We start from the raw sequence: 22,012 nt of genomic DNA, 5'->3' as shown, positions 1-22,012 counted from the left end.
TAAGACCTTTATGAACTGATGCAAAATGAAGCAAGCAGAATCAGAACAAATTATACTAAAACCAAGAGCTTTGAAAGACTCAAGAACCCCATTAACAGAATGATCAAGCATGATTCCAGAGATCCAATGATAAAGTAGGTTATCTACCCTCTAACAGGTGACGGACTCAATAGACAGAATGAGACACATTTTTTGGATATAGTAAATATGGAAATATTTTGATGGCTATGCGTAATAGTATGAAAAATTTTATTTTTCTTCCTCCTCTAGACCCTATCAACCCAGTAGATAGGAGAAAATAAATTACATTGTAAATAGAAAAAAAAAAGGTAATTAAAAGAAATAGAGTTTTACTGAATAGTTTTACTAACTGGGAAGTTACTTCTTAAATCTAGCCAAATTTCTCTTGCTGAAAGACTAAGTTGTGTTTTGTTTTTGTTTTTTTAAAGAATATATTTTGTAGTTATAGAGGTTTCCCAGAATCACTGGTCTTTTCATCTCATGTGGCAATAGACTTAGTAAAAGTTTCCATAATCCAACTATAAAAATCAGTACTTCGGTCCTGAATGTTATTCAGATGCTTTCATTTCCCAGCATTTTATACCCCCTACTGGTTTTCTGAAAGTCAAGTTCTATCACTTCAAGTGCCAGACAGAGACCTGGTTTATACAATTGGCTCGACAGAGGAGAAGAGTGTGAGTAGACAGAAGGACATGTGGGAGGTTATTTAAAACCTAACAGCCAGTCTGGAGAGAAAGAAGCAAGCTTGTGGTTTACCTTGCTTCTTCCCTTCCCGCCCCACCAGAAAATCAGAGTTGCAAAATAATGTTAAGATTATCTAGTACCAAAAAAAGTTGCAATTATTTTCTATTTAAAAGTCCTTATTAGAAATCCCTGATGAATAATCTCATATCATTCTAGTAAAATAAAAATGAATTAATCTCTTCAAGACATTAGAACAGTTCCCTCACATTCCATACCTGCTGCTTTTGGGCCCCTCAGCAAGATCCTGTTATTTGCAGCTTTAGATAGGAACTCCTCCTCCACCCACTCCCAAGCATCCTGGCTGCCTGTTGCCTGTTCCCTGTCACCCAAGGCTCAGGAATCTTTGCTTTCATAGGCAGCCAAAGTTGTCTTATCAGTTACAAATTAATTCGAGGGGTGGGGGTGGGGGTGGGGGTGGGGGGGAAGTCTGACTCCTACCATTAATCAAACCAGAGTCTACATTCCAGCCCCTTAAATTTTTTTTTAAGCCATAATGATAAGTGTGTAGAAAAGCCAGCACAATGAACGAGTGTCTGGAACATAGTAGGTGCTTAATAAATATTTACTGATTGATTGAACATTCCCTGACAGTAACAAAGTAAAAGAGTAAGTCTGCCCTTTCACAGTTTGATCTTCCTGCAAACTAGCTTAGAAAAGAGTACAGCAAGGGGCGGCTAGGTTGGCATAGTGGATAAAGCACCAGCCTTGGAGTCAGGTGTACCTAGGTTCAAATCTGGTCTCAGACACTTAATAATTACCTAGCTGTGTGGCCTTGGGCAAGCCACTTGACCCCATCTGCCTTGAAAAAAACCTAAAAAAAAAGTACAGCAACAAATTTTAATAACTGGTAAATATCAATATGACATGTTTTCTAAATTTTATATTTTTAATGGCTGAAGAGATCTGAATGGTGCTCATTTCTATTACTGGGTAGAGCTCATTTAACAGTTGTGAATAAAGTTAAGAAAGACTAGAGGCTATCTAACCCTATTTCACTTTATTTTTATTTTATGAGTTGTGACTTGATCAACATTATATCTATAATCCATGTTATATCAAGTTATAAAGAGGGTTTAATATATATCCATAGATTATAAGAGCATGAAATTATTGTTTTGCTGTTCTTTGTCCTTTGTTCTTTTTTTTAGGTTTTTTTTTTGCAAGGTAAATGAGGTCAAGTGGTTTGCCCAAGGCCACACAACTAAGGTAATTAAGTGTCTGAGACCAGATTTGAACCCAGGTACTCCTGACTCAAGGGCAGGTGCTTTATCCACTGTGCCACCTAGTTGCCCTGTCCTTTGTTCTTGAAGACCACATCAGGGATATCATGACAAGCAAATCACTTTCTTCTCTGGAGTTATCTCAGTCCAGTTATCAGATATGGATCAGGACCACTGGAGATGGTCCTGGATGCAAGATAGTCAATTAAGTGACTTGCTCAAGGCCATACAACTAGTAAGGATCAAATGTCTGAGGCCAAATTTGAATTCAGGCCCTCCTGACTCCAGAGTTGGTGCTCCACTGTACCATCTAGCTGCATAGGAGGAAGTACAATGAAACAAAGAAGACTGAAAAAAATGTGTTTCACTCAAAAGATCTATAATCAAGAGGCCACAGTTTTAATCTCAGAGCTCTACATATTGTGTGACTTTGGGCAAGTTACAAACTCTCTGGATTTTAATATTCTCCTTTAGAAAATGTCATCCTAATTATTCAACCAACTCACATGTTCTACTTCTGTCAATGAAAAATCAAGAGGTAAAGGAATGCAATCCCCATCCCAAAACATGTTAGTGGTCCTATGGCAGATATAGGAAAACTCAACCTAGAATTTTATAAACTGGGCAGTAGTTGACAAATAGCAATCTGCATAGATAGAGAGAGTACTCCCCTCTATCTAAAATCTATGAAGATACAAATTCATGGGAGTATCCTAGATAAAATCTATCCCTTTAAACATTAGTCACATACAAATGATTAGGTAAAGAAGGATCACAACACAATTTTAAACAATAAACAACAAACAACAAAGCCACCCAGGATTAAGAATGAAATCAAGAAAACAAATATAAAACCAAGCAATCTTAAAATTAAGTTAAGCAAAATTAAAAATGAAAAGATAACTGATATAACAGTCTAGATTTTCGTTCACTACTAGGCTTTCTGTAGCAAATGAGATTCTGCTAAACCAAAATGGGGAATCTTTCAGTGTTTTAGTAAGAATTACATAACAAGGGGGTGGCTAGGTGGTGCAGTGGATAGAGCACCAGCCTTGGAGTCAGGAGTACCCCGGTTCAAATCCGACCTCAGATATTTAATAATTACCTGTGTGGCCTTGGGCAAGCTACTTAACCCCACTGCTTTGCAACATCTAAAAAAAAAAAGAATTATATAAGAAAAGAGTAGTTGAGTCTTTCAATTATGGTAAATAATCTAATAGTTTTGAAAAGCTCAAAAGAAATGTTGTCAAGCAAGGTTAAAAAGGGGGGAAAGGGAAGGCAGGAAGAACAGTATTCAAAGCTTTAAAATTAAGTAGGTTTAGGGGCAGCTAGGTGGTTTAGTGGATAAAGCACTGGCCTTGGAGTCAGAAGTACCTGGGCTCAAATCGGGCCTCAAGACACTTAATAATTACCTAGCTGTGTGGCCTTGGGCAAGCCACTTAACCCCATTTGCCTTGCAAAAACCTAAAAAATAAAATAAAATAAGATAAAGTAGGTTTTCCCAAGGTTGAAGAACCCAGACAGAGACCTCTATAAACAGAGGAACCTAGCCAATCAAGGATGTCTTTTCCCATTGCTTCCCCCACTGTTACTTTCTCGTTTCACTCAAGGATTTATAACTAGTACCTTCCCCTTTTCTTTTTTTATCTCTCAATCTCAAGAATCATATGATTTAAGCATGGAAAAGATTCATAGATCATCTAGACCAAGAGTTCTTAACTTTTTGCTGAATTCTGTACTACTTTCTGTCAATGAAAAATGGAATAGTTTAGCATAAGGAAAATTATTAACATAGTTGATTATATCAAAAATAAAAGTTTAAAAAAATCATAATTATATCAATGATGTAAAAAAAGCTTTTGATAAAGTACAATACTCAGTTCTATTAAAAACCCTTGAAAATGCAGGCATAGATGGATTTTTCTTAAATGGATAAAAAGCATTTATCTAAAATCATCAGCATGTATTATTTGTAATGGGGATAAACTAGAATATAGCAGAACATATAATAAATACTTTTTTTGGTTGGTTGATTCTTTAAAATCCTAGACCCTCCAAAATAATTTCAGGGTCAGGAAGACACTGGAAGAAGAAGCACCATGGGTCAGTGTTACCAACATCAATCACCTTTCAGTGGTCTTTTTTTTTTAAACCACTCTTTCATTTGGGGGAAGGGGTAGAAAAGTACAAAATTATAAAATAGGAGGGAACCAAAAAGAAAGTCATCTTCATCTGTTCAGAAGGAAGATTCAGAGGCATCTCCCTAAAAATAAGAATACAGGGATTGAGCAATACTTTTAATATGGTGTAATTGTTGAGGAAGTGGGAGCCAAGAAAGATCAGGACCTAATTCTATTTACATTCCAATACTTTTGAGACTTCTAGAAACTTTCCCAAAATCTGTTATTTTTGCCCATCTGTTTTCTAGCAGTAAAAACCCTTAGGGGGGAAAAAATTAAGCTAGCTGAGATACTTGCTTTAAGCTCTTCAATATAGATGTTGAACTCACCCAGAATGGGGCATGAGATAGAGTAGGAAGAAAAATGAAAGTTGGGTATAAAAGTCATTCTAAATACTTATAATAATATCATAATAACCAAACATCTATATAGCACTTTAAGGTTTAGAGAATTAAGAAATATACTACAGGGAAAAGGAAGTATAAAAATGATAAAAGAGGATTTTAAATAAGGAAGGATTTTTAATAGATCAGTAGCTTGGAAATGGTACTGGAAGACAGGGAGTAAATAAATAGGTCAACAGTTTGTTCCTCTCAATTTCTGAAAAGAGAAGGAAGGAAGAAAGGGTGATGATTCCATTGAAAGCTAAGGAGTACAAATTGAAACATATGGGTCAAGTGATTTTCATTAGGAAGAAGTAGAAAACAGGTGAAGAAAAAAGCTTTGGAAAGAAAAGTTCATCAACATCAGAGTCTTACTTCTACAGACCACCTTCAATAAGGTTAATAGAAGAAAATATGGAATATGGGAGCAGGGAAAGGAGAGACTGAGTGGAAGCAAGAGTCCAAGTTTGGAATAAGGGGAGAGGTACCAGTGGCAATTATAGATGAAAGAAATAAGAGGTTAAGAAGCAGACAGGAAGCACATGTTAGTAATTGCAGTTGCAGTTACAATACCATTCACCCTCCAGACCAAAAAAAAAAAGTTTTTAGGGAGGAAAATTTTAATTTTGATACCTAAAAGAACTGCATATATTTTTAGAATGGCCTTCTGATGACCCTTCAAATCTATCCAATTCAATCTACTAACCCTCTTGTAGTGACCAGTTGCATAGAAAAGGAAACTATTTTATCATTAAAACTTGCTAATAAACAATTCTTAAGAATTCAATGGGCAGATTTTGTAGTGCTTTACACTATGTGAAAAGATTATAGGGAAGATGCATTTCCCACAAGTTAAGTACATACAAAATATTAGAACAACTATTTTTAAATTCAATTGTTCAGATAGATTCATTTATAAATCTTTTTACTGATGATATAGAGGCAAATATAGTATAATGATCAGAGTGCTAGCCTCAGAGTTTGGAAAATTGGGTTCAAATTCTATCTCTGTTACCTCGACTAGGTCACAAAAATTGTGTTTCAAGGAACTCCCTAGAATTTATTTACTTGCCTGTGTTTGATGGAGGGTGTTCTCATGTTACACATACCCCATACTGTTTATATTAGTGTATTCCTATATACTGAACAAATCCATTAAAATTTATCAGTGACTTCAGAATCCTCTAAATGGTGTCTAACAACCTTTAAAAATAAAGCCTATTTGAAATATCAGTATGTATATATTCTGAATGAATTTTACTATCTCCTTGAAAAATTTTTTTAAATCAAAAACCATACAAATTCACTGGTTATGAATCCTTATAAAAAGATTTAAAACACTACTCAAGCTGGGAATATTATTAGTATATTATAATGGAAGGACCCTAGTCACTACCTCTGCCACTTAATACCTTATGCAACTCATTTAGATGCCCTCTTCCTAAGTTATCCTTCCAGCCTGAAGGGTCTTTTGGTTCTAAAGATAGTGGATACAACAGTTAGGATAATTAAGATAGGGGCAGGTAGGTGTCACAGTGGAAAGAGCACTGGCCCTGGAGTCAGGAGGACCTGAGTTGAAATTGGGTCTCAGACATTTAATAATTACTTAGCCGTGTGACTTTGGGCAAGTCACTTAACACCACTGCTTTGCAAAAACAAACAAAGATAATTCAGATGCCAATATGTATAAATAAAGGTTTATTAGTGTTGGGGTTTTTTTGTTTTGTTTTGTTTTAGATTTTTCAAGGTAATGGGGTTAAGTGGCTTGCCCAAGGCCACACGGCTAGGTAGTTATTAAGTGTCTGAGGTCGGATTTGAACCCAGGTACTCCTGACTTCAGGGCCGGTGTTCTATTCACTGTGCCACCTAGCCACCCCATTGGGTTTTCTTAATAGGGAATATTCTTTCCTTCTCTCTCTCTCTCTCTCTCTCTCTCTCTCTCTCTCTCTCTCTCCATATATATGTTTATATTATATTATATATATATATGAAATATATGTATATATGTGTGTATTTGTTTTGAGCCATGTCTAAGTGATTTAAAAATATATAATGAAAAGGGTCAGTATTCAGAAAAAAATTTGATGCTTAAAACCATTTATAATCAACTAAAAGTAAATAAAAGGTGTGATTTAAATGTAGAGAACAGGGGCTTTTTAAAATTTCTCATCCAATTGCTCCATTCAGGGAAGCATAGATTAAAAAGCAGAACTAATATTTTTCCTAATTTCACATGGGATAATGCTATTAGATGCCAATCTAAAGAAGGAATATAAAAATGTCATCAAGGGGAAGCTAGGTGGCACAGTAGATAGAGCACCGGCCCTGGAGTCAGGAGTATCTGGGTTCAAATCCGGCCTCAGACACTTAATAACTACCAAGCCGTGTGGCCTTGGGCAAGCCACTTAACCCACACCATTGCCTTACAAAAAAAAGTGATCATATATTGATATATATTCTAATAATATCAGTCTCAGCTAAATCATTTCCCTCAAAAATAATATTTTAGACAATTATTGATCTTTTTATTCTTGTAAGTTTTTCTTTAATTTATTGTATGCATTACCTGGGACAGCTAGGTGATATAATAGATAGAGCATCAGACGTGGAGTCAGAAAGTTCTGAGTTTACTGAGTTTAAATTCAGTATCAGACACTTATTTAGGAACATTGGGATACTAATAAACCAGTTAATTTTTAAGGGAACATATAAGCATACATATATACACACATATATACAGATAGGAGTAATAGTAATAGATTAATCAACCCTTTTGAATTGTTTTTCATAAAATCAAAAAACAATTCAGGAGCCAATTAATACCAAAGAGAAAAACTGATTGATGGACTGAGAAAATCACCACTATTTGGTCTTACAGAAATAGACATCTATAACTCTACTCAAGACCACAACCATCAATGGGAAAGTAACACAAAATTCATAGTAATGCTACATAATCTAAACAGTTTACAAAATCCTTCCATAAACAGTATATCTCATGTGATCCTGACAATTAACCCTAGAGGGTAGAAAGTACTACTACCCCCACTGTGCAGAAAAGTAAAAACCTCAAGATATTACAGTTGGTCACAATTCAGTAAATAGCAAAGGCAAGACTGAAGTCTTAATGGTAATTTTTAAAAATCACTAAATGAATGAACTAATATATGAAAAGATGGATAACTAGATTAATAAATAAGTAAGTAAACTAACAAATAAAAATATTTAGCATTGAGATACCATTTACCATATGCCAGGAATGCATTATGCTAAATACTTTGCAAATATTACCTCATTTCATTTTTTACAACAACCCTGAAAGATATGTGCTATTATGATCCTAATTTTAAAGTAGGTGAAACTGTGGCTACAGAGGTTAAGAAACTTGTCCAAGGTCACATAATTAATTGAGTGACTTCAGGCTAGACTTGTATTCAGGTCTTCCTAACTCCATTCCCAATTAATCAATAAGCATTTATCTAACAACAACTAAAAGCTAAACACTGGGCTACAAATTATCTACAGTTCCACCAACTTGAAGAGGTTCCTGAGGACAAAGAAAATTCTACTCTTATTATATAAAGTTATATAAACTATAAGCCCCAAGCATCAAGTACTAATTTGCAGCATATCAGGGAAGAAGCATATCAGGAAGCAACTCGTGCAAAATCTCCTGTGGAAAAAACAAATTTAGATGGTCTTCTAGTTAATAGAAATTAATAGTTTATAGAAATATTATAAATAGATCATATATATATACATATATATAGTCAATAGAAAAAAAGTAGGTATCTGATTCCTATGTTTCAGGTATTACTTTAGTACTCTGATACATCACAATGTCCTGCCAAAAGCAGGGGTACTTCTGACAATGGATCTGCAGAATCCACTTTCCCTGTTATGAATCAGTATAATGTTCATCCTCTACATATGCTTATCCCAAATTACTACTAGTGCAGAAAATGGCTCGGATAACTTCAAAAATATCAGTATAAGGAACAAAGTGGGAAGCTAGGGCTTTTCCTCAAGGGAAACTGATATGGATGACCAATGTTATTCAGTGACTAAACATTAAGTCATTCATTTAAATTTCTTCTATGGAAAAAAATGCCTCCACCATAATGTACTATCAGCTTAAAATTTTAATGTAAAAAGGTGCAAGGCAGTTAAAAACTTGGTTGTTGTTGTAAGCTCATCCTCTCACAGTCCTCCAACCACCCCCAAACATCAAAATTAAAATTTTAAAAATTTAATCTAATGCATACTTGGCTGCCAGATGACTTTCAAAAGTGATTCCATTCTATGCGACTCTAGTTTGGTAGAGTCAGTTGTCCTATAATGTGTTGTTATGTTGCTAATTAAAGTTGAAAGAAGGTTTCAGGGTTTCTTTTTTTCCTTTTAAGACATGACCTGATTTGAATTATCCTTGCCCCCTTCACCCTCCCTTATTGTGGTCTTGGCAAAATGTCTCCATATTTCCAGAAAGGGTGCTCAATGCATTACACTTTCTACCTCTCACCCCCATTCAACTCTCAAATGCAAAGTATCAGAATTCCAGGGCCAGATTCTTAATGGTTAGTTTGCTGCCAGCCTGAAGATGGGTGAGTAGAAATTTCTATCAGTTCTACCTGACAAAAATAATGATCAGGAAAACTTCATAAGGTGAAGGCAACTTGGTTTACTACCTCTCCACACCTCCTCCCATCAACCCATATCCCAACAGGTGTCAAGTCCTGTAATTTCTCCCCTTATAAAATCTCTCCTATACCACTCTTTTCTTCTCAGAAACTTCTATTACCCTGATATAAGGTCTCCCTGTCTTATGCCTCTAACCACTCCAATTTATGTGGCACTCAGTTCTTAAAAATGATTTTCCTAAAATGCAGGTCTAACCATTGTTACTGCCATATTCAATAAACTTCCAGTGACTCCCTATTACTTTCAGGATCAAATGTAAAAATCCTCAGCTTGGCTTTCAAAGCCCTTCCTATTTCTCTAGACTTCTTCCACCTTTTGTTTGTTTGTTTTAGTTTTTGCAAGGCAATGGGGTTAAGTGGCTTGCCCAAGGCCATACAGTTAGGTAATTATTAAGTGACTGAGGCCGAATTTGAACTCAGGTACTCCTGACTCGGGGCTGGTGCTCTGTCCACTTCGCCACCTAGCCACCCAACACTGGCATTTTGACTAAGAGTTTTCACTGACTGTTCCCACACCTAGATCAAGCTCCTTCTTCAGCTCTGTTTCCTTCAAGTATTGGCTAAACTCCACCTTCTACAAAAAAAGCCTTTCCTGAACTTCTTTATTTATAATATCTTATCTCTATGAATTATCTCTTAATTTATCTTGCTGATACCTTGTATGTTCACAGCTATTTGAAAATCATCTCTCTTGTTGGACTGTGAGTTTCTTGAAACTGTCCCCATTGTAGGAGAAGTAAAGACCTTAAGATATTACAGCTGATGACAGGAACTATCTTTTGTCTTAGTATAGGGTCTGGTATATTTGTTGTTGTTTTTGTATTTTGACCCATCATGAGTCCATTTGGGTTTTTCCATTGCAAAGATACTGGAGTGGTTTGCCATTTCCTTCTCCAGTAGATTCATTCTGTCAGGCAATCAAAAGTTAAGTGACTTGCCCAGGGTCACACAGCTAAGAAGTATCTGAGGCTGGATTTAAACTCAGGTCTTCCTGATTCCAGGCTCAGTATTCTATCCATTAAGTCACCAGCTACCTCTACCTCTGCCTGGTATATAATAAGTACCTAATAAATATGGAAGAGATGAGGATTTATATTCCTCAAAACTAAGCCTCTAGAACAGAGGCTTAGAACACTCTCTCTCTCTCTCTCTCTCTCTCTAGATCTTTAGTACCCCCACACTGAGTGCAAACCTACTGCAATGCATGGGAACCTTGGCGGATGGTCAGTCAAACAAATTAGCAAAAAAAAAAAATGAGTTCAAAGGGGAAAAATTCAAATACAGGTGCAAATAAGCCTTCTTAGAAAAAAGATAGGAGGGAAAGGATTTGCACTTTCCCAGGTGAGGTATTCATAAAAGCAACAATTTATATTTTTACATAGCTCTTCAAAGTTAAAGCTTTGCAAAACTCTTACCTACATTAACTTGCTTGAGGTTCACAACAGATCTCCTGAGATGAGCAAGTATGAAGGAGACTATAATCTGATTTTATAAGAAGTCAGGTGACTTGGCTACAGTCAATTCAACAAACTTTCACTAATAACATACTCAGGGGTATGCTGGTAAATGTTTCTTCACAGATATCAATTTCTTCCCAGCTTCCTAACTTGGCTCTAAAGGATCTCATTAGTCAGGGCAGTGAAGACCAACAGGGAAGACTTAACTGAATGGCTGTTAATCTTGCCTTACACTTTCAAGATAGGGAGCCATTAAGATGACACTTTTTCCTAAACAAGGAGTTACTTTACTTTTGATTCATAAGAATAAGTTTGGAAATAAGTACTTTGTAAGAATTTTGGAGGACAAGGAATACTTTATTCATTATATGCAGTTTTACAATTTATACTCATAAATATGAAGTACCTGTGTTTACAGCATATAAGGTGTGAGGGGGAGCACAACTTTGATTCTTATGATGGAAAAAAAAAATCTAGATCATCTTCCAATTGTGACATCTATGTGACTTCAAAAGTGTTCATACTTTAGAGCTAGTATTTCTATGGAGCCAAAGTGTTTTACATGTGGAACCTCTTGAACCTCAAAACAATCCCATATTAAAGTAAATGCTATTTTTTTTACAGATGAGGAAACTCAGTCTAAAAGAGAATAGCTTGATGGAATGATTTGGAATTTGAACTCAATTCTTCTTAATTCCAACTAGCTGCCTTTAATACACTTTCTACAGAATCCTTCTGATGATTAAAACTTAAACAAATCTTGGAGATCTACTTCAATAGCCCTACTAAAATCACAGCCCTTCAAACTATCACCAATGCATCATAAAAGGCCATTTGAAAATGTGTCAATAATTAAAATTAGACACTTAGACCAGACCTAATATATTTCATTATCTTTTAATTACAGCTGATATGAAATTAAAACCAGTTTCTAAGATGTGCAACTCTCAGATCATAATTTAACTCTAAAATAGATATAAAAGTTGTGAAATGACATATACACTAGATATTTTATTACCGGGTAAAGTCACAGTATATTGGAATCTGTCACTTTACATAAAGTGACTATCATTATGTCACTACATTCTGCATTTAAAGGATTCTTCTCTTTAAAACAAGAAGTGAGCAAAGTTTTTCTTGAAAGAGGATCTAGTCACTTAGATCATTCCCAAATATTATATAATGACAAATCAAGGATCTGTTTTTTGAAAAGCCAAGACAAAGTATGAACCAGGTGGAATGGAAAGCACATTGAACTGAATTTGGACTTTGTTGCTGATTTGTTTTTCAGACATGTCTGACTCTTCATGACCCCAACTGGGGTTTTCATGGCAAAGAAATTGGATTGCATTACCATTTCCTTCTCTAGCGCATTTTATAGACGAGGAAACTAAGGCAAACCAGGTAAAGTGATTTGCCCAGGGTCAGACAACTGGTGTCTAAGTTCAGATTTGAACTCTTCCTGACTCCTGACCCGAAGTGCTACCCTACCCAGAAACTCTGAATTTAGAGTAAGAAGACCTATATTCCATTTGTAGTTTTCCTAAGCTTAGTCAAAACAATACTTCTCTCTAGGGGCGGTTAGGTGGTGCAGTGGATAGAGCACTGGTCTAGGAGTCAGGAGTACCTGAATTCAAATCTGACCTCAGACACTTAATAATTAGCTAGCTGTGCGGCCTTGGGCAAGCCATTTAACCCCATTGTCTTGCAAAAAACATATATATATATATATATATATATATATATATATATCACTGTAGACCTAAATTTTCTCATCTGTAAAGTGAGAGGGTAGTACTAGAGAACCTCTAAATTATATATATATATATATATATATATATATATATATATATATTATAGATATAGATAAAGATATATAGATATGATGGGTGAAAGAATATTAGCAACGATATTCTAGGCTTGGAGTATTCAAATATTTATTTTGGTAAAGCCAAAATATGGAGTGATCCTTTGAAATTTGCAATAATCCCTCTAAATTTCCATCTTTGAGTTTGGAATTTTCCTGAACCATTGTTTACTTATGATTTAAATACATAATTCAACCATAATAATAGCTATCCATGATATGGTGCTTAAAGAATAGAACAGTGCTTTACAAATATTGACAAATATTTGATTCTTACAACCCCTGTAGGTATGTATATTTATTATCCCTTATTTGACAGTGGAAGAAACCCAGAATGAAATTCAAGTGACTTGCCCAGGGTCACACAGCTAATCAGTTTGAAACTAATTGAACTCTGGTCTTCCAGAATTTAGATCAAGCATTCTAGACTAATTAGTCCTAGTACACCCTAATAACTGTCTTTCAAGTACATAAGGACTAAAAAAAACTATACATACAAACTACAGTATTTAAAAGTTGCCTCTTTATTAAGAAGGGGGGGAATAGATTAAAAATTAGTTTAGTGGGAAAGAAATTCCTTTCCTAGAGATTTATAAGGACTCTAACCATTTCAGGAGTATATAAGGCAAATCCTGTGATTATTCTTGAAATGTCCTAATTTTAATGGACCACTGATATCTCAGAGGATGGAAGGTTTAAGACTAGTCCAATCAAAGGGTCAAATGCTGAAAGACAAAGAGTTGGAGGAAATCCTTTAGTAAATAGCAAGATAAGGCCAAGATGAATCTAAATTTCAAAAGACTGCAATTCCAGCCTAAAATGACCAAAGAACAAGCAGTCTTTAATCCACAAGTAAAAAGTAAACCCTAGGAAGGGAGGAATAGACTTGTCATCTTTGGGTCCCTTAGCAGGGTGCCTCGTATAGAATAGGCCCTAAATAAACTTGCAAACTGGAGTGGTTAGATTTAATTAAATTGAATGAATAATCACTAAATTACACTGCTTAGATTTCTCCAAGTAAAGCCAGATGAGATATTCATCTCCATCAGGTAAAGGAATGACTCACCAGACTGCCTATCTACCTTTAATACTATAACTATACTACCCCCAAACTACTATCAAAAATTAAACTTCTATGATTTTTGTTCCTTACCTTTCAAGGATAGAAAATTTTTAAAAATAGAAACTCCTGACAACACACAATACTAACATACAAAATAATTCAGCTCCTTACCTATTCTCATTAAGATGATTTTTTGATAGCAGATTAAAAATGGTGAATAAAGCCTCCTATAATGAAGGTAACCTGTACTGAGCTACTTAATAGAGACCTATAGCCAGCCCTATTCAAACTCCCATTCTTCTTAGATACACCAACTCAGCAATTTGTCCTCATTCTACTAATTTAAGTCACCTGTCAATCCAGGTAAACTCCAAACAAACTTGCAGATAAGTGGCTCACTTCCTAGTTTAAATTAATCAGATCCGTCTTTTGATATTTTTGGCTACATTACAATTCAAGAAAAAAACTGATGATGAAGCAATCTTGAAGCTAAAGCAAAGCTCTTTAATCTGATTTAAAGGGACCAGCAAAGACCCCTTTTTTCTAGGAGAGCACCAAAGTGAGGGCCTAAGAGAGACAATCTTTAAAACCCATACAAAAACTTTTCTTATTCCAATGAATAAATGTGCATAATTACAAACTAGTTTCATTCGGTAGCATCAGCTACTTTCCAAAACATAAAACTACAGGAACTCTTCCTTAAAACTAGTCATAGGCAAAAAAACAAAAAACAAACAACAACAACAAAACCTAGTCCTAGGCTACAGGTTACACATGCATCACCTCAAAAAGAAAAGGTTCAAATTCAATTTTATTTTGTCAATAATCTGATAGCATTCCCTCAGGGATTTTCTTCCAAGCATCTGTTAATCTCAGGATATATGCTATAGTTTTTTTTTTACATATGATCAATGTTTTCTAACAAAGATCATAGATTAAAACTCGGACATCTAATCCAACCTCTCCATTTTTTATGAAAAGAAATGTATTGGGGCAGCTAGATGGTGTAGTAGATAAAGCACCAGCCCTGGAGTCAGGAGTACTTGGGTTCAAATCCGGTCTCAGACACTTAAGAATTACCTAGCTGTGTGGCCTTGGGCAAGCCACTTAACCCCGTTTGCCTTGCAAAAAAAAAAAAAAAGAAATGTATAAGGCAGTTTTTCCAAGGTTCTAAGTGTCTGAGGAAGGATTTGAACTCAAATATAAACTACCAATACAGTCCACCTTCCACTGTACTATAGTGCCTCTCCAAGTGCACACAGTTAATAAGTGTCTAATAACTGTCAAATTGCTTTGAAAATAGTACCAAAAAAGAAGAAACTAGTGAGTACATAGGTTTAAACTATCCAACTCATCAACAGCTGCAATTTGATGACATACTAAATTAAAGGAAGAGATCCAAAAGCCTGCATCCTTTAAAAAACCATCCATGAAAGCTTTTTTCCTTTTTTTTTTACATGAAAGCCCTTCAAAGGACCTTCCATGCCTCCAGTCCTCAACAGTTTCCTCCATTTTTCACTGCCAACTTTTTTTCCCTCTAAGACAGATTTTTCTCAGCGTCCACCCACCCTCTCTACTAATCATCCCAATTTTTCCCAGCTTCAAACCTTCTAACCACATGCCATCCTTCCTGTCATTTTGTTTCCACTTCCCCAATAAGATTTTTTTTTAAGTTAAAAGAGAGGTCTAATAACTTTCAATAACCAAACTGGAAAAAAAAATCCCAATTTTATTTTGAAAACCATCTCTATAACTATATAAGCATTGGGGCAGTCAATAATTGCTCCTCTGCCTTTCTAGGAAAAAACGTCTAGAAAATCAGCTAGCAGGGTCCCAGGTAGATGGGTCCTGCAACCTTGAATGTCTCTCTTCTTTATCCCCTACCCTGTTATTCAATTCTCAGAACATGTCCAATATGTTAAAATACAAGAGGCCATGGATAAATGAAGATGTAGGTCTTCCAAGTTCTAAATCCTCCATCAGCACTATATATGTAATGAGTTTTAAATGCAAACTGTTTGGAATACTATGTTAAATATTATGCAGTTTTAGAGCTTCCTAACTGTATTCAACTTCAAATTACCAAGGATACAGTATTTTGAGTCCTCGTTAGGTGCAAGCACTATAAAACTTGAGCTGGGGGGGAATAAGCATGTTAATATATTTACACAGATTCCAAGGGAGAGGCAGGAAGAAGACCCAGGCCAAAAAAATTCCACAGCTGTGCCACAGGCAAATTTCAAAATTCTAGATTTTTAACAATAAATATTATAGGAATTCAAAAAGGAAGAAAGATCAATGAGAGTTATAAAGTTAGCCCCAAAGGTCTTCCTGAAAAGAGAAAAAAAAAAACACAGTAGAATTTGCATGGCTTAGGAAGAGATTCCTCCATTCCAGCATTCAGGTAGAAGGCTTGAACCAATGAATGAGGGAATAGTTATTGAGCTTTTTCTGAGCCCATTTGGGGTTTTCTAAGCAAAAATACTCGAGTGCTTTGCTCTTTCCTTTTCCAGTTCATTTTGCCAATGAAGAAAAGAAGGCAAACAGGGTTAAGTGATTTGTCCAGTATCACACAGCTAGTAAAGGTGTCTAAGGCAAAATTTGATCCACTTAGCTGTCTGAAAGGACCACAGGTTTCTTTTTGTTGTTTATAAATGTTAAGGAACATTGGAAACGAAGCTAGAGAAAATATCATGAAGAAAAAATACCTAAGCCTTTTTGAGGTTGAAATTTCTTAAAAAAAACTTTAAAAAGCTGCATCAATCACCTGGTCCTTCTAAGATTAAGACATTGTCCAGAATACAGAGAATTTGAACTCAAGTTTTCTTGACTCATGGTAAAGCACAAAATTCACGCCAGCACTTAACTTATAAAGTGTCATTCACAGTGACAAAAATCAAGGCCAAATTGAGAAAGCAAACAGATTAAGCAACCCTAAGGGACAGACAATGTGGAAGACTGGTCAGATACTGGTACTAGAAAATTAAACAAATGAAAAGTCATAACACCAGGAAAACAATATGCTCATGGATCAATTAAGAATCTTTGAACATATGAACAATCTCCCATTTCCAGGGCTGCCCACAGCAGCAGAGAATATTTTTCAACTATGAAGTAGGTTGGGGGTTGACAAGAGTGTTTGAACTTTTAAAGGGAAAGGAAATTACTAGATCTCTTTAACTGGTTGATACTAAAGGGAAAGTACAACCCCAAATGCCTTTTTCCTGAAGGACACAATTACCATCATATTTATATAATATGAAATTGGCTCAACAACTTTAACCAGGCCATTTCTAATTTGATTCTTGGAGGATATAGCCATATACCAAATACCCAAGCAGTTCAATTGAGTAGTGTCCAATTATTCATGACTCCAGTTGGGGTTTTCTTGGCAAAGCTATAGAAAAGATTTACCATTTCCTTCACCAGCTCATTTTATAGATGAGGGAACTGAGACAAACAAGGTTAAAAGACTTGTCAAGGGTCAAACAACTAGTAAGTGTCTAAGGCCATTATTTGAACATAGGCAGATAAATCATCTTCCTGATTCCAGGCCCATCACTTTAACCATTGACCAAATCACAAGGGAAAAAAGTAAACTATTCCAGAAAAATCTTCAATTTACTATTTCTGGAAACTGGCTTTAGTTATAGAAAGAAATAGAAAGTTTTCACTCCAGGATATCAAAGAAACCATTTTGTACCTGGAAACCTAATTCAAAATATTAATTTCCAAGAATAAAGACACTCTGCTCAATACTTGATTAAAAAATAAAATCCACAAGACTCTATGATTCCAATTAAAATGTGTGATGGCTTCATTTCTTGGCCTTATTGGTCTAATTCTGTCAAAGCTTTACCAAAAGATTTAAAAGGCAGGGGCTACATTCCCAATGATATTGTTTAGCATTGGGTTAAAATACTTTTTAAAACAGTATTTGAAAGTTCTTTGATCCATATATACATATATATATATATATATATATATATATGAGAACTCCTACAATATTACAAAGTCTTCTTCTTATAAGCAATCTAGTACACCCAGAGCAGTTTTGATGAAATCATTAAAGTATGGCATAAAACATGTTCAGGGTATGAAAACCAAGTACCTACTAGGGAGGTACTCATTCTAGCTTTGCCTAGAAGACCTTGACTTTTCACGACCATTTCTAATTGATCTAATCCCACAAGGTTGTGATTATCTCCATTATCAAAAAAATTGTTTCAATTTGAACTAGAGTAAAAATAAATGGCTGCCAATTTAACAGACCAACTATAGATGGTGGTAATCCCCAACAAGCATTTATTAATCACCTAATATGCAGCAAACACACATAGAAAAAGATCCAAAATGTGCATAAAAACTATATACCAGAATGCTATAAAAAGTCTTTCTGGGGCAGCTAGGTGGCGCAGTGGATAGAGCACTCACTGATCCTGGAATCAGAAGTAACTGAGTTCAAATCCTGCCTCAGACACTTAATAATTGCCTAGTTGAACGACCTTAGGCAAGTCGCTTAACCCCATTGCCTCAAATAAGTAAATTTTTTTTAAAATCTAAAAAAAAAGCCTTTCCCCCTCCTTGAAGGGAATTTGGTAGCTCTAGCATCTAGTATAGAATCAACACATTGCTTAGTGTTTGCTGAATGAACAAATCCTCACTTGTAGGGGTCCATAATAACTTTACTAAACATGGGATCTTCCCATTCCCAACCTAATCAATTGATGTCCTAGATGTTGTTTTAAATTAGAAAGCTAACTAGGCCTCCCTACAGATTACATAAACTACCCATTTCAACTGGTAAAGGTTTTAAAATAATTGCCAAAGATCACAATTCTCGGTCCCGCTATCAACTTCTTCTAACTATATTTGGTAGTGCAGAAAAAGACCATGTGTGGCCAAAATCTAAGAATTTAAGGCCTCTCTTGTCTTGTGATCTGTACTAGGTATCCACAGGTTTTAAAAATCCCCAAAACAAACAACAGACATGTAAAAATAACCATTAATTTCCTAAATTTTGGTATAAAATGAGTTTTTGATTCTCAGGTATAAAGTAAAAAAATTTTGATTTTTTTGGGGGGGCTTCAGGGGTCAACTATAGATGGGGTTCTCCAGATGCAAGATTATAGATAGTGGTTCAATCTCTTAATTTTACAAATGAGGAAACTGAGGGCCAGAGAGGTTCAATAACTTATTCAAGATCATATATGAAGTAAGATAATGAACAGAACATGAATGCAGGTCTATGATTCTAAATTTAATGTATTTTCCAGTGTCCTAAGCTGTCTCTCACTCTTTTCATTCCAGTGGGTCCTTTCCACTCCACTGGTCTGTGCCAGAGCATAATAAAAATATTTCCATTTAAGGTTTTCCATTTCAAGTCACCCCAACCTTGACCCCTTCCTATTCAAGAATGAGAGGGAAGAGGAAAGATAGAATAATAGGCAAAACTTCCTAGATTTGCTGTTAGAACTCCTTCGCAGTATATTTCAATTAATAGGACTTTTAAAAAATAAAAAGCCAGGGGTAACATTTCAATGATACGCAGGAGAACCATGAAAAATTGTATTATTTTGTCACTTTGTAGTACTTCAAAGAATTCAAGTACTATGCTCAACAATAACTTTTGTGTTGAACATTATAAAGAATCTCCATTCATAAATGGCACCTTTCTCTAAATTAATGGGATTTCACCACCACCACCCCATCCCCCTCCACACACACACACACACACACACACACACACACACACACAAGTCGATGAGAGGGGAGTCGATTTGCAAACTGAAGAATTGTTTGGCTCCACCAGAAGAAGAGAGTTAAATTAGTCTAGAAGCCGACGGAAGTTCCTGAATCTCCCAGTCTCCAGCCCAAGCCATATCTCTTAAGTGAGCCCAAGGTTTTCTCCTCACTGTTACGGTTGCAATGTTGAAGGAAGGGTTTTAAACTTGGCAAAGTAACACGCAACATCTGTAACCACATTTGCCTTCTGGGGATCGGAAGATGAATCCCACATTCCTGGCTTTGAAGCTTTTAAAACTGCAGATAGGAGGGACCGGAGGGAGGGAGGGAGTTGAGCAGAGTTTATTGGCTCTGTCTCACCAGCAGCAAATTCCTCCTGGAAGAAGAGACTGATCTTTCGGGGGTGGGGGCAGCTTCACCGCCGGCTTTCCCCCGGGGACAAGGGAGCCAGGGAGGTGTGCCCGAGCTCCGTGTCCGGGGCGCAGTCCCGCCCGAGGCCCCCCGCCACAGCCCCGAACAAGGAGGGGGCCCGGCCCGGCTCTCCGTGTCTCCTCCTTTCCCCGGATCCCCGCGCCGGCCGCAGTCCGGCTCCCACCCGAGCAGCGCCAGCTCCACTGCCCGGCTCCGCACGGGGAGCCCCGGGCTCGGGGACGAAGCAGACCCCCCCCGCCGCTTCTCCGCCCTCCCGGCCCCATCCCTCCTCCTCACCTCTGGCTCCGGCAGGAAGGTGTAGGCGAGGCGGAGTGCCGCAGCCCAGCCTGGCCGTGCGGGAGGACAGCCGGCCGGCCCCGGGGGTGGTGCGGGGCGGGGCGGGGCGGGGCGGGGCGGCCCCGGACTGTCCCCGGGCAGCGGGAGCCGGGCTAGCCGCCCAGGGGGCGGCGGGGGCTGCGGGGGCCGCGGGGCGCTTTGCGCAGGGCCCAGGCTCTCCGGGCCAGGGGCTTTCCCAGCCCTCAGCCCGACATCTCCTGCCAAGAAGCAGGCTCGCAGCAGCCGCTGGAAGGGGTGGGGGTGGGGCGGGGGCTGCCCGAGGAGGAGGGGAGAAGAGCGATGGGCGGGGAGGGGGAGGAGGGAGAGGAGGAAGAAGGGTGGCAGGAATAAACTTCCAGAGGTGCGGAGGCACGGCCGGGATGGGAGCAAGGCGGAGAGCCGCCGGGGCCGGGGCTAAGGGAGGGAGCCGGGCCGCCGGAGGAGGCCGAGGAGGCGGCCCCAGAAAAAAGCCAACTTCCCCCGCGAGCAGGGCCGAGAGCAGGAGGAGGTGGCGGCGGCTGCAAGGAGCGGAGCCGGAGAGCCGCGGGAGGAGGAGGAGGAGGAGGAGGAGGAGGGGAGGAGGAGGAGGGGAGGAGGAAGTGGCAGTGCCGAGCTCCGCCAATGAGTGTCTGGAGCTGTGATTAACCAGGCAGCAACACATCATTTCCTCCCGGCTCCGATCCAGGGAGCCGGCGGAGGGGAAGGGCGGCGGGGCGGAGCCGTCTCCGCGCCCTCTACGGGGAGCCCGGCCCGGCGCGGCGCGGCGCGGCCCGGCCCCGGCCCCGGCCCCGCGGCGCCTTCCTCTCCCTCTGGGGCCCCGTCGCCCGGGAAAGGGTCGGGGACACCCCCGCGGCCGGACCGGAGAAGGGCGCCGAGTGCTGTTTTGTTGTGTTTTTTCCTCATGGCTGGGAAAGAGCAGCGAGCCGCGGCTGGCCTCGGGCCGGCCAGGGTCTGGACAGCTCCGGGAGGGGGCCGCGCCGCGCGGGGGGCTGGTAACTCGCGCCCCGGGACGTGAATGATATTGCGCCCCGAGCCCCCTGTCAGCTTTCTTCCAGGGCTGTGAGTGTGCTTGGGAAGAAATGCCGGGGTCCTATCCCGGCGGTGTGGATAGGAATCCAAATCCCCTTCCGCGCTTCCTTTATCCTCCGCTTAATGGTGGGCTGTATAGGGAGTGGTAGCACTAAAAAAATACTACTACTACTACTGCTACTCCCCGGTTCTGTGCTAGTCTGCAGAAACACTAAGAGTGCTGAAGGCATGGACTCAGAAAAGTTTCCAGCACATTTGATTCAAGTGTATAGTCACAAATTTGCCCCTGAGTTCAGAAAACATTTAAGTGCCTCCTACTAATAAGAAAGGCATCGTGCTAGACTTGGAGATTAGGCCCTACTCTCCCGGAGTTTGCCTCTGGGAGAGAAAGGAAGGAGCTATGCACAAATAACTGATACCCGGGAAAGAGTTAAGTGCCATGGGGAGTAAAGTGCTCAGAGAAACTCCAGGAGGGGAAAGATCGCTTTTATCCGGAGGAGGGGGCGATCGGAAGAATGTTGCATGGATGATCAAAAAATAGTTTGTGTTTCCAGTCTAATTAAGGTTTTAAACTGCATTAAGACTTTTAGGATGTGTATATACGTTAATATAATAATAACTTTACAAAGCACTTAAGTGCCCGAACACTGTGCTAAGTGCTTAACAATTATACATATATATTTAATTTATTCAACTTCATTTAGATACTTTTAAAATTGTAACTAATAGAAGTGAGCTATTTTTTATTCTTTGAATGTCTAAACGTTAAGTTCAACATAAAAAAAGAAAAATATTAAATAGTATGAAGCATTGAAGAATTCTTAGAAATTATTAAACCTTCAAGGGTGGCTAGGTGGCA

The 22,012-nt window shown here is 38.2% G+C and overlaps 1 protein-coding gene across 3 annotated transcripts in view; it reads right to left on the bottom strand.

Moving 5' to 3' along the window:
* Positions 1-20,170, bottom strand: part of ACVR1 (activin A receptor type 1) — a 166,484-nt gene extending 146,314 nt beyond the window's left edge. For 2 of the 3 annotated variants that reach the window (XM_074215938.1, XM_074215935.1), the window contains exon 1: positions 20,086-20,170. The gene's annotated coding sequence lies outside the window, so the exon portion shown is untranslated. Of the gene's footprint in view, positions 1-3,090; positions 12,428-20,085 lie in introns of those variants that run through there. The other variant, XM_074215936.1, reaches the window with a different exon arrangement.
* Positions 20,171-22,012: the final 1,842 nt, after the last annotated feature.

The sequence above is a fragment of the Macrotis lagotis genome, chromosome 1 (genome assembly GCF_037893015.1).
Source record: "Macrotis lagotis isolate mMagLag1 chromosome 1, bilby.v1.9.chrom.fasta, whole genome shotgun sequence".
Taxonomy (NCBI): Eukaryota; Metazoa; Chordata; class Mammalia; order Peramelemorphia; family Peramelidae; genus Macrotis; species Macrotis lagotis.
This window is presented reverse-complemented; position numbering and strand designations above follow the sequence as displayed.